Genomic DNA, 9,991 nt, shown 5'->3' on the forward strand with positions numbered 1-9,991 from the left:
GTAGTTACATGGTGTGCACAGTTGCTGAGGTTTAAGCCATTTGAGACCCAGAACAGCCAAGATAAAACAGAAAATTTCCTTTGTAATGACAGATATTGGCTATCCCACCTTGGTTCTGTGAGTACTCAGAATCATTTAATTTGATTTTGGAAAACAAAGCAATGAGATGTTTCAAGTGCCTGAATGTTGTGAAGCAAATATCTGCTGCATGCCACTGATTAATACCATCTTTCCTGAACAAGAAAAGGGCTAATCCACAAGCAGGATAAATATCCCATGCAATCCCGTGATATTCTCCAGACCATGCACTGTCCTGTAGCCAGGGCAACTAGCACCAAATGAGCAAAACTCAGTGTTTTCTGTTTTTTCCCCAGTCTGTGTTTCCTTAGGAATGAAAAGGGCTTTGTAAATTTTAAATGGCATTATCACCATCATGGTATAAAGGTGCCATCCAGCTTCTCATGATATTATAGTAAAGCAGCTCCAACCCTCTGCTTGTCAGAGACGTCTGTCAGCCCATACTACGGTGACTGCTTCTTTATGGGGGTCTTATTATTTTTCTTTCTGTTACTGAAAGTGTGCACCCCTCCATCACAGCCTTCTCTGGTGTTTGGTAGATTCTTCCATGGAGACGACACTGGCAGCTTGAAGCCTGATGTGTGAAATAACATGTCAGTGTCCAACCTTGCTTGGCAATGAGAAGTGGCATTTCTAGGAGCTCGAATACTCTGGCTCAAATTCAGAGCCAGAACCTTTTGCTGAGAGTGGATAAATATATAGATGGAAAGAGCTCTGATCACTCCTATTCCTTATCTACTTGATTGCATATTGTATTGTTTTGATTTACAACCCACTCTCAAATTCCTGCTTTGATAGTATCTATTATCTGTGGTTGTCACTTGCAAGAATTGAATTTTATTTTCTTTTGCTCTTACATACCTGGAGTGGATGAGAAATGGCCTCCTCTGCACTTTCATTTTCACAGACTTTTCATAAAAGTGTTGACAGGGAAGTCCCTCAAATGCACATATATAGTGTCTGTAACTAAGGGGTGGGAAAGCCTGGAAGGAAAAATAATGAATAGACCTTGAGCACTGAAATAAAAGGAGAGAGGGAAAACATGCTGCAGTGAAGTTTTTATTGTTTGGAGCAAAGAGAGGTTAGGTAAAGAACTCAGAACAGGGTGTCAGGCCCCCTGGGCCCCCTGCCACTTTCTAAGTTAATTAATGTTTCAGAAATGAATATTTTTCATGTTTAAAGCAGTGATTCCTACCCACAATTTTGTTTTGAAGATTAAATCAGAAAATGTGCAGTGCCCAGCACTGTCTAAAAATAATTAATTAATGGATTGATTAGTTTATCTTTGGCTGCACTGGGTCTTTGTTGCTGTGTGCAGGCTTTCTCTAGTTGTGGCGAGCGGGGGCTACTCTTTGTTGTGTGCGGGCATCTCATTGAGGTGGCTTCTCTCGTTATGCAGCACGGGCTCTAGGCTCACAGGCTCTAGAGTGTTGGCTCCGTAGTTGTGCTGCACGGGCTTAGATGCTCCATGGCATGTGGAATCTTCCTAACCAGAGATGGAACAAGTGTCCCTTGCATTGGCAGGTGGACTCGTAATCACCAAATGACGAGGGAAGCCCAGTGCCCGGCACTTTGAAAGTATTATTTCAGCATTGTGCATGTGTGCTCAGTCACTTCAGTCATGTCCAACTCTTTGTGACCCCAGGGACTGTGTGTAGCCCACCAGGCTCCTCTGTTCATGGAATTCTCCAGGCAAGAATACTGGAGTGGGTCTCCATTCCCTTCTCCAGGGGATCTTCAGAACCCAGGGATCAAACATGGGTCTCCTGCACCGCAGGCAGATTCTTTACCCTCTGAGCCACCAAGGCTCTGGACCCTTTTAGTAAACAGCACATCAAACAGACTCAATGTGTGATGTCTAACCATTGGACACATCACAAAGATAAAGGCAAAGTGAAGGGCGTTAGGAAGGGAGCATACAGAATCCCAGGACTGGCAAGAATGGGAGCCACTACCAGTCCCAGCCTCCGGCAGGTGAGGGTGGTGACCTGTGCTGAGTAGAATAGCAGCCTATCTAGCGAGAGCTGGAGTATAGTAGAAAGACCCAGTTGACACATGATAAACTAGCCCACCATATTCCATCGTTTTTCATCTTAACTTTTCTGGAGAGGGAAATCACATTTTCTTTATCTTTAAAGCCAAAGAAATTTCTCCTAATCTGCACCTAAGAAAAAGAAGTTCGGTCTTCCCCTATCATTTAGTTTTTGTTTGATTTATAGACCTGACTGTAGTTTCCCCCTTCCTGCTTTGTGACTATGCAATTCTGATTGTTTGGATTTTTAATGATAGGGACGATGTCTTTCTCATCTGTGTATTCTCATCAGTGTCTAACAAAATTGGTGCTCAATGAGTTGAATGGGAGACAAAAGTTTGATTTACCCACTGGATTTTCATGAGCTCATTGAGTGTTACGTCAGGACTGATGAAAAGATAAAGGCATCAGACAAAATCACTGGTGATAAAGTAGCAAAGATGAGAATTTATTCATTAGAGATGATGCAAAGCATGCAATCTATTTTACTGTGTGCTATTTTTGTGTCAAGTACTCTTTTTCCAGTTTTCTATGGGGCAAGACAAGTATATTGGCCATCCATTCATTTATTTGTTATTTTCACTAATATTTATACACATGATCAATAGGGAATAGGACAAAGAGTGGTATATCTAGTGTGGATCAAGTGTGAGGTGGCTTTTATTCAACTTGATGAAGACCAGAGGTAAAGAAAGAGCACAGTGAACTCACATAAGAGACTAGAAGGGCATGACCATTAATGCCAAAAAATTAACACTTCTTGTGGGCGATCAGCTCTCTCTAAGCATCTGTGATTAACAATGAGGAAGAAAGGCAACAGCTTTTATCATGGAGACAAACCAACTACAACCCCTATTAACACAGAAGGGCAGACAGAGGAAGCTTCTAATGGTAATTCAGGCAGAGCAGTGAGAGAAGTATGGCTGACAGAAAAACAAACAGATTGATGATGACAACAAAACTTCCCAGATGGAGAGTGATGTTTCCTGGGTAGGAAAAGGAACACGTTCAGAGCACTCAAATGAGATTGTTCTAGTATGCAGGAGGCAGAAATTTTGAATTGCCAAGGGGCTGAGATAGACAGCTACTCCATTTCTAATGTCTTGTGTCATTTTTAAGGACTAAAGACCCTGACAAGAGTTTCTTTGATAAAAGTTGTATCAGGAGAAGGTCTCAGAAACAAGATTTATATACAGATCAGGTTTTGTTTGCAATTTAGAATCATGCCTAGAAACAGCTACCTTGAGTCTCGAGGGGTTCCTCACTCTGAAGAAGATAACTGCCCTATCTCTGGGGTGAAAGCACTTTGTTAGTAAGTATCTTAAGGACTGGAGTTTCCCATGGACTGGTCAGCAGAATGAAGTTAATTTCCCATCCCTGAAGATGAGTTCATTCAAGGGAAACTACAAACATCCTGATTCTGGTCCTCTTGAGAGAATCAAATGGAAAAGCCGGCTTTGGGGGCGAGTGCTAATGTCAGTCACCCCTAGCTGCTGTGGCAGTGACAAACACATCTATTAGCTCAGTGCAGTGCATGACCTCCGCGCCCTGAAATAGAGAGAACTTCTGAGAAGAGCCAATTAAGCATCCATCCGTGAGAAGCAATATTCCTTGAAATAGAAATGGTGTGATAGCCAGGCAGACATGGGTTTGAATTCTGACTCTGACACATTCAATAGTTCTATAACCACGGGAAATGGGAGCTGGGGCTGCTGGAAAGAGCAAACAAACTAATATGTTCATTTAGTCAACTTCTGTTTATTTAGTGAGTAAAGAATCTGCCTGCCAATGCAGGATACACAAGAGACACAGGTTTGATCCCTGGGTCAGGAAGATCCCCCGGAGGAGGGCATGGCAACCCACTCCATTATTCTTGTCTGGAGAATACCTGTGGACAGAGGAGCCTGGAGAGCTACAGTCCATGGGGTTGCAAAGAGTCAGACGTGACTGAAGCGACTTAGCAAGCACACACACTCACACATGTTTGGTGCTGGGAACACAGTGATGAACAATAGAAAAGTTTTAAAACACACCTTTGGAGATTTTATTTCAACTTCAATAGATATCATGCAGGAAAGTGAATAATTATGATGATACCTAGAGCTATGAACAAGATGTGCTCAATAGTAACTGCTTAGGAGCTGGGGGATGGGCACCACTGTACATAGTGCGAGCTTAGCTGTGAAGATGTAAATCATGGGAAAGAGTGAGGGAAAGTATATTCTCAGCAAAAAAGGAGCAGTACTTCCAAAGACGCCTTGAGCAGAGTTATCTGTACTCTCATGCTCATTGCAGCACTACTCACAATAGCTGAAACCTGGAGACAACATAAGTGTGCATCAACAAATGAATGGATAAAAGAAATGTGGTATATCCATAGTGGGGATATTTTTTAGCCTTAACAAAGAAGGAAATCTTATCATTTGTGACAACACAGATGAACCTGGTCGACATTATGTTAAATGAAATAAGCCAAACACAGAAAAGTGACTACTACATGATCCCACTTGTATGAGGTATCTAAAGTAGAAACTCAGAAAAAAAAAAAAAAAAAGAAACTCAGAAGCAGAGAATACATTGGGGGAGGGATGAGGTTGGAAATGGGGAGTTGTTTACAGTTATACAAGACAAAAATTCTAGAGATCTGCTGTGCTAAACATAATGCCCGCAGTTAACAATACAGTGTTGTGCACTGAAAAACTTGTTAAAGGTTAAGTCTCATGTTAAGTGTGATTGCCACACAGAACAAACAAAAGCAAGAGGTCACAAGAAATCTTCTGGAGGTGACAGATATGCCTATTACCTTGATATTGGTGGTGTTATCATGGGTATATGCTTAGGTCTAAACTCATCAGTATATATACATTGTGTCTGTACTAAGTCGCTTTAGTCATCTCCAGCTCTTTGCAACCCCATGAACTTTAACCCATCAGGCTCTTCTATCCATGGGATTCTCCAGGCAAGAATACTGGAGTGGGTTGCCATGCCCTCCTCCAGGGGATCTTCCTGGCCCAGGAATCGAACCTCCATTTCTTGGGTCTCCTGCATTGGCAAGTGGGTTCTTTACCGCTAGAACCACCTGGGAAGCCCCATGTATATATTAAATATATGCAATTTTTTGTATATATGCCAATAAAGCTGTAGAAAAGAAAATAAAAATTTAAAATTAAAAGTATATAAAATAAACAATTATATTTAATAGCACATTCCGGATTTTTAACAAAAGATTAGTACTACTACTATTACATTAGTAATATCTGCATGTTTAATTCTAGTTTAGAAAAAAGCAAAGTAAAATTTAAAAATCTTAGATTTTCACACTACTACAATTTTTTTTTCCCCTCCAAACTCTTCTGCATTCTCCTTACCAAAGCAAAATCTGAGAAAATTACCCATAATGTGCACTGGGTCAACACTATGGTATCATGCTACATTAGGTGCCAGTGTGTCAACTGGCACCATCTGGACTGAAACACGTTTTCTTCGCTTGATGTCAAAAGAGCACAGACAGCAGAAGTCATATTTAGTGTGCTGGAAACTTCTAAATATCCATCCACAGAAGGCTTCTGAGGTTGAGAAAGCAGAATCCTAAGAGTCACATATAGCCTGAGAGTCCTGGAGTTGGCCAGGAAGCTTAATGGAAGACATAGACAGAGAACACAGCCTGCAGTCTTAGGTGATACCACTTCCCTCACCTGTAGATGAGAAGTGGAAAAGCTGCATTTGTCCTTCACCCCTGGTATAGACAGCCCCAAACGGGATCTGTGAGTCGAGGGGTTAAATGGAGACCAGATGTTATGTTGGAGCAGGAGCTCTAGAACTTTCTTTGGGATTATTGTCAGGCTGTAACGACTCCAGGCCCCAGTGACTTTAATCCCATGTGTAGCAGCTACTGTTTCCCCATCTTGTTTTGAAATGCTTTTAAACATGTTTTATTGAATTTGTCATAAATAAATAACCTCTTTTGGTGTTAATTTTTTATGATTTATTTATTTTTGGCTGTGCCTCGTCTTTGTTGCTGCACAGCCTTTCTCTAGTTGCAGTGCGAGGGCTTCTCATTGAGGTGTCTTCTCTTATTGCAGAACACAGGCTCCTGGGCTCATGAATTTCAGAAGCTGTGGCCCATGGACTCAGTAGTTGAGGCTCGGGGGCTCTAGAGCACAGGTTCAGTCACTCTGAGGCATGTAGGATCCTCCCGGATCAGGGATAGAACCCGTGTCTCCTGCATTGGCAAGCAGACCTTTACCACTGAGCCCCCAAGGACGCCCTGATGTTTGCAAGCACAAAGTGTTCCGTTGTATAGGAAATTTCTGACTTCAAGAAAGGAACTTCTGAGTCATCAGAATCACATATCACTGAGCAGTTGGTCAAACATGCATTAACTTCCCCATGAGACTCTCACAGCCTGTGCTCTAACATGGATATTTCTGAAAGTATCTGAGTTTTGTGCAATGGGCAGGCACATATACAGCAAATCATAGACATTTCTTAGAATGGCCAGAGAGAGTACACATTAGATATTACTCCTCCAAGTAGCCCATTTTTACTTTATTTTTTTAAGCAATTAGTAAAAATTTACTAATTGCATTACATATTTTTACACCATTAGGAGCACATTGCATGTGAAATTTAATGTCATATTTCCACTTTCCTTAGTGTATAACATAAATTTTTCTATGTGATTTTTTCACTAAAGTTTAATTTACATTATGTTAGTTTAAGGTGTACAACATAGTGATTCAATATTTTGTAGATTATACTTCAAAGTTATTATAAAATATTGGTTATGTTCCCTGTGCTATACAATCTGTCCTTGTTGTTTATTTATTTACTTTTTTATTCATGTATTTTATTGAAATATAGTTGTGTACAATATTGTATGTTATAGGTGTACAATATAGTGATTCAGAATTTTTAAAGGCTATACTCCATTTATAGTTTCTTTAAAATGCTGACTCTACTTCCTGTGCTGTACAATATATCCTTATAACTTATTTTATACATAATGTGTTGTACCTCTTAATCCTCTAATCCTATACTGCCTCCCTTCCCTCTTTCCTAGCCACTAGTTTGTTCTCTATTTCTGAGAGTATTATTTTTTGTTATATTCACCAGTTTTTTGTATTCGCTGCTTATTTATTTAATACATAATAGTTTAAGCCTCTTAATTCCATACCCCTATCTTGCTCCTCCTCACTCCCTTCTCCTTGCTGATAACCAGTAGTTTTTTCTACTATGAATCTGTTTCTCTTTTGTTGTATTCACTTTTTTCATTTTTTAGAGTTCACGTACAAATGATAACATAAAGTATTTGTCTTTCTCGGTCTGACTTATATCCCTAAGCATAATCCTCTCCAAATCATCCATGTTGTTGCAAATGGCAAATTTTCATTCTTTTTTATGGCTGAGTACTATTCTGTTGTATGTATATTTCACATTTTTTTTCCATTTATTTTTATTAGTTGGAGGCTAATTACAATATTGTAGTGGTTTTTGTTGTACATTGACATGATTCAGAGGGATCGGGTAGAGAGGGAGGTGGGAGGGGGGATCGGGATGGGGAATACATGTATATTTCACATTTTATCCATTCATCTGTTGATAGACGCTTATCTTGGCTGTTGTAAAGAATGCCACTATGAACTTTGAGGCACATTGTATCTTTTCAGATTAATGTTTTTATTTTCTTTGGATATATACCCAAGAATGGAATTGTTGGATCATATTCTAAATAGCCCATTTTTGGAAGTAGTAGGGCTGAAAGTAATTTTAGCTATTGATACCCACATTTCTCTCCTATTTTGCATTCAACATAGTAAAAAATTACAGGGGATTAATGATCAGCTACCCCACTGACAATTATATTTTCTATGTTTTGTATAGCTCCTTCTCCAAATTTCTATATGCTTAGCTTATTTTGACTTACATGGTGACTTTTAGAATGGTACTTACAAATCCCTAAGACTCACACTTTGTTGGATCCCAGAGTGGGGCATCCTGATCATGCTAAACAAGATTGAGATGAAGCACAATGGACGAGACTACCAGGACCCTTAAGAGAGAGAACTTCTCAACCAAACCAATAGTTTCTAGCCTCCAGGTACAGCTGTGCTTGAGCAAGAGTGCTCGTAACAATTTAAAGAAACAGTAAGACCTGACCTACAAGTTCTCTGAAAGATGAAGTATAAATTAGCATGACAGTGTTTCCCTTGTCCAGAGGAGGTGAACAGGGAAGTCCCACAGTTGGATAAGGTAACTGTGCCCCTAACCGAGTCTCACATCTGGAATAGGTAGTCAAGACTTGGGTCAGTCACTTTACCATCAACACGCATGCCCAGCTGAGCAGATTAAAACTTCAAACAAGCCATCCAAGGTGGAAAATTCTGTATGTACCATTCTATCTTGAAATTTCATAAGAAACACCCTTAGTAGTGGCTCCTCTGCTTTAGGAGCCTAAAGTGCTGCTCAGATCCTGACACCGGGAGAAAGGCCCTCCATTTGAAGGCTACAAGTCATGATTTGGCAGGAGGGCAGGGTGACAACCATATCTAATGAAGGCCCCCATGCCCCTGTCTCTGTTCTCCACTGGTCCCAAGACCCCTGGGGTGAAGTTGTCTATGCTCTCAAAGGAGAATTTTAAAAATCAACTCCCAAACAGGAGCCTGTATGTTTGTACAGGAGGACGTATTATATGCGTGTTTATATACTTACAAAATGGATTATCATGAAAAGGAAGAGTATCCACAAGAAACTCACCAAAATCCTGCTTCCCGCTGACTTGCTAGTTGGTAGAGCTAAACTTTTAGGAAATTTAAAAAGCACACTAATTTGCGAAATAGGCAGCAAGGGCTTCCAGATGATTCTCAAATATAACTTCCAATTTACAAGTCTTTCATCTGTCTTCACCTATTATCTGCCCTTTTCCCCTTCAACATTATTTGAATCACAACATTCCCATCAGCATGGAGATTCTGAAGAATTGCCTGAAGGCTTCCCTAAGGAGTACAGAACCATCCATTCAGATATTTTAGGGTACTTTCAACTATAGGACAGTGGTCTCTGGACACATGCCATATGTCATATCGACTGGGGAAATCCAATCAGCTCAGGATCAAGTTGAAATAATAATAATCGTAGTAGTGGTAGCAGTAGTAACGGTGGTAGTGGTAATAATAATAATAATGGTAGTAATAGTACTTGCCACCATTTTGATCATTTTATACACATTGTCTCATTAAATGCTGTTGACAAGCTGTGAGACAGCACTTTTAGAAGAGGGAGAAGCTGACTCTGACTTCTAAAGCCGTGTAGCTAATACATGGCAGAGGCAGAATTAAACCCAGGTTCAGTTACCCATGCTCTTAACTGCTTCTCCATGTTGTTCCTTGAGAGACAAAGATCAGGCTAATTTGCACATTGCACAAGTGCTAGACTGAAACCCTGGACCAAGATTATTGTTGGCTTTACCAAAGATGCTCAAACTGCAGCTCTTAGGGACCCAACAGTCACAAGGCAGGCAGAATACAGAAAAAGATGAACCATACACCTGGCATGAAGCCCCATCCTGGAGCTTGGATCGTGCCTGGGAAGAAAGACACATTGGAGGGTGTGGAAACTTGAGAGAGGCTGACTCTGAGTGGAAAGTATTTTGAGGGCAACCAGAACAAAGGAGCAGAACAAAGTGACAGGTGACATGCAGCAGAGGGCATGGCTCCTTGCCAGGAATGTGGCATGGCCAGGTCAGATGCCATGCTCTTAGCCTTGGGCGCTGTCAGCACTCAGATCATTGTAAGTCACAGCACCCCTAAAATGTCAACTTCTAATTTGAGTTCATGCCCATTAGACTTTCCTTTATAGCTGTGATTGTTGTTCACCAGGCCA

This window comes from Odocoileus virginianus, chromosome 15 (assembly GCF_023699985.2).
Source record: "Odocoileus virginianus isolate 20LAN1187 ecotype Illinois chromosome 15, Ovbor_1.2, whole genome shotgun sequence".
Lineage (NCBI taxonomy): Eukaryota > Metazoa > Chordata > Mammalia > Artiodactyla > Cervidae > Odocoileus > Odocoileus virginianus.